Source organism: Macrotis lagotis, chromosome 2, assembly GCF_037893015.1.
Source record: "Macrotis lagotis isolate mMagLag1 chromosome 2, bilby.v1.9.chrom.fasta, whole genome shotgun sequence".
Taxonomy (NCBI): Eukaryota; Metazoa; Chordata; class Mammalia; order Peramelemorphia; family Peramelidae; genus Macrotis; species Macrotis lagotis.
Window position 1 is genome coordinate 144,389,687 of NC_133659.1, and position 3,390 is coordinate 144,393,076.

Below are 3,390 nucleotides of genomic sequence, written 5' to 3' on the forward strand. Positions count from 1 at the left end.
GGAAATGGTGGTATCCTTGAAATGATAGCAAAGTTTGGATGAGGAGTATGTTTGAAGTAGGGGTAGCAGGAAGATATTGGGTTCTGATTTGTATATATTGAATTTGAGCTATCTGTCAGACTTTTAAGTCCAATAGTGGGACAGAAGTTCAAGAAAGAGGAAAAGGCTAAATACAGGGAAATCATCTGCATGAGGATAATAACTGAGTTTATGAGTGTAGATGAGATCACTAGGAGAGATAATGAAGAATGTGGGAAAAAAGAGGAAGAGGAAGGTCCAGGAGAGTTCCTTAGGGACCAATCAGAGAGTTAACCTAAGAAATTTAATATCTTTATCCTTTGTCTACATATAAATGAACATTAAATATACACCGCCTGTGAATTTGTTTGAAGTAGATTTTCATATTGTTTTATTTCAGTAGAATGAAAACTCTATAAAGGCACAGGTAGTTTCATTTTTGTTTTTCTGTTTCCAGTACCTATCACAGTGGCTGAAATATAGTAGATGCTTAATATAAGAATGTTAAGTTAGAGGAAATAAAAAGAAAAAAAACAAGCAATATTAAATTAGGAAAGTATTTAAGGAAAGCAAAGGAAGTAGATTTTTAAAATGTATGTAGTATATCAAAAAAGAATTCTTTAAACCATCTTATCTTTCTCTTAGTACCATGTTGCTTAGAACTCAGGAAAACTCTCCATCAGTATAGGAAGACTGGATGGAAAGCAAAAGAGAGCAGCACCCCCTCTCCTTATCATTGCCAAAGATACCAAATGCTTATTCATTTGCTAGATCAGGTTTCCCATTTTCTGTAGGCAGGATTATTTCCTGTATATTCCTATGTACCATCTTGGCTTGAGGATATCCTAATTTCACCAAAATTTATTCAGTCTTCTTTGTAGATTAAATCTGCATGTTCCATTTCTTGCTAATTCTTCTCAACAAAACTCCTTAAAAATGCAATCTATATTTTTGTTGTTCATTCATTTTTAGTCATGTAATTCAGTGACTCTTTGTAACTTCCATTGGTGTTTTCCTTGACAAAGATATGGGAGTGGTTTGCCACTTCCTTCTCCAACTCATTTTATAGGTGAGGAAACTGAGGCAAAGAGGATTAAGTGACTTGCCCAGGTCCCAGAGGTGGTGTTTGAAACTCAATTCATAATAAGAAGATGAGTTTTTGACTCTCCAGGCCCTGTGCTCTATCAACTGTATCACCTGGGTGCCCCCCTCATTGAATGACCCCATGTCCTCTCTTCTCACTCTGCTCTAAATCTCTCCAGTTTGATTTCTAACCTCTTCATTCAATTGAAATTACTCTCTCCAAAGAGCCTAAAGAATTATTAATTGCCATACTTTCTCTCATTTCTCATCCTCCTTGACCTTTGTGGCTTTTGATACTATTTAGCCCATTCTTCTGGGTACTTTCTACTTTTTTTTAATTTTTCAAGGCTGTTCATACTTTTTTACTGATATTTTATTTTTCAAAATACATTTTATGAAAGTTTTTCAGCATTCATCCATATGCATATGTTTATTTTTGTTACAAAATTTGCTTCCACCGTCCCTTTCCACCCCTTGTCCTCAGCAGCAAACGGTCAGTAATATTATACATACACATTTGTATTACATGTGTTTATAGATTACTTATTTTTGATATAAAGAATTAGGGTTCCTCTTGCCACGCAGCCCTGGGACCGGCCCGTCGTGCTTCTGGAGAAGGCACCTAGGCCCAGAGGGTTAAAGTAATGTGGCCAAACACAGCCATTAAGTAGTCCCCGACCCTACCTGCAGTCGAGTAAACTTCCTGCTTTATCCCAGATTTAGTGTGGCCATGGCTCGTGGTCCCAAGAAACATGTGAAACGTGTAGCAGCTCCAAAGCACTGGATGCTGGATAAGTTAACAAGAGTATTTGCTCCAAGACCATCTACAGGTCCCCACAAGCTGAGAAAATGTCTCCCCCTCATCATCTTCCTGAAGTAAAGAAGATATGCATGCAGCGATTCATCAAGATTGATGGCAAGGTCCGCACTGATATCACATATCCTGCTGGTTTTATGGATGTCATTAGCATTGAGAAGACAGGGAAACATTTCCGTTTGGTATATGACACAAAGGGACGCTTTGCTGTTCATCGTATCACAGCTGAGGAGGCTAAATATAAGTTATGCAAAGTGAGAAAAATCTTTGTGGGTACAAAGGGTAGTCCCCATCTGGTGGCCCATGATGCCCGTACTATCTGTTATCCAGATCCCCTCATCAAAGTGAATGATACAGTTCAGATTGATTTAGAAGCTGGCAAAATCACTGATTTCATTAAGTTTGATACTGGAAACCTATGTATGGTGAACGGTGGAGCCAACTTGGGTCGAATTGGTGTGATTACAAATAGGGAGAAACATCCTGGCTATTTTGATGTTGTTCATGTAAAAGATGCCAATGGCAATAGTTTTGCCACTAGGTTTTCAAACATTTTTGTTTTTGGCAAAGGTAATAAGCCTTGGATCTCTCTTCCTAGAGGAAAAGGTATCTATCTGTCTTACAATTGCTGAGGAGAGAGATAAGAGATTGGCAGCTAAGCAGAGCAGTGGCTAAATGATTGCAAATCATGAGAGAATTTGTAGGTTTTCAGTCAAATTAAGATTTTAAATTCAGTTTTTAAAATGATTATCCTACAAATACACAAATTACACCAAAAAAATAAGAATCTTAAACAGCTCATTTTTATAAAGCAATATTGAACAAGCCATAATGCTTTTCTCTTCTTTCCTTGAATTAGAGTACTTTGTGTATGACTGTTGCATAAAATGGGGTGGAAGATGTACCTCTATTGGTTTTGCTTAACTTGTTACATGGGAAGTCTCACTGTGATTGGAGGATGGGGAGAGGAATATTGCAAAATGTCTGATGTTAAAACAAAAGATATTAATAAAACTTAAAGAAAAAAAAGAATTAGGATTAAGGGAAAGAAATACATGAGAGATACATTAAAAAAAGGGAATGTAGTGTTCATCAGATTCTGAAGGGTGTTTTGTTTTGTTTTTAGTCCTCTACATGGGTTTAGCATTGTCCATAACTGGTTTAATAGCATTATCCTAACTTTCTGAACTGCTGATAGTAGTTGTATCCATCAGGGTTGAACATCTCTTAATGTTACTGTTAATGTGAACATTGTTTTCTTGGTTTCCTCCCTTCACTCAGCATCAGATCCTGTAATTCCTTCCATGCTTCTCTAGAGTTCATCCATTTGTGGTTTCTTATAGAACAACAGTATTCCATAGTATTCATGTACCATGACTTGTTTAGCAGTTCCCCAGTTAATGGGCATCCTCTCAATTTCCAATTTGTTGCCACTACAAAAAGAGCTACTATGAATATTTAGGAACATGTGG

The 3,390-nt window shown here is 36.9% G+C and overlaps 1 pseudogene; it reads left to right on the plus strand.

Annotated features, from left to right (window-relative positions):
- The first annotated feature begins 1,758 nt into the window (after positions 1 to 1,758).
- Positions 1,759 to 2,850, plus strand: LOC141511200 (small ribosomal subunit protein eS4-like; annotated as a pseudogene).
- The last annotated feature ends 540 nt before the right edge of the window (positions 2,851 to 3,390 follow it).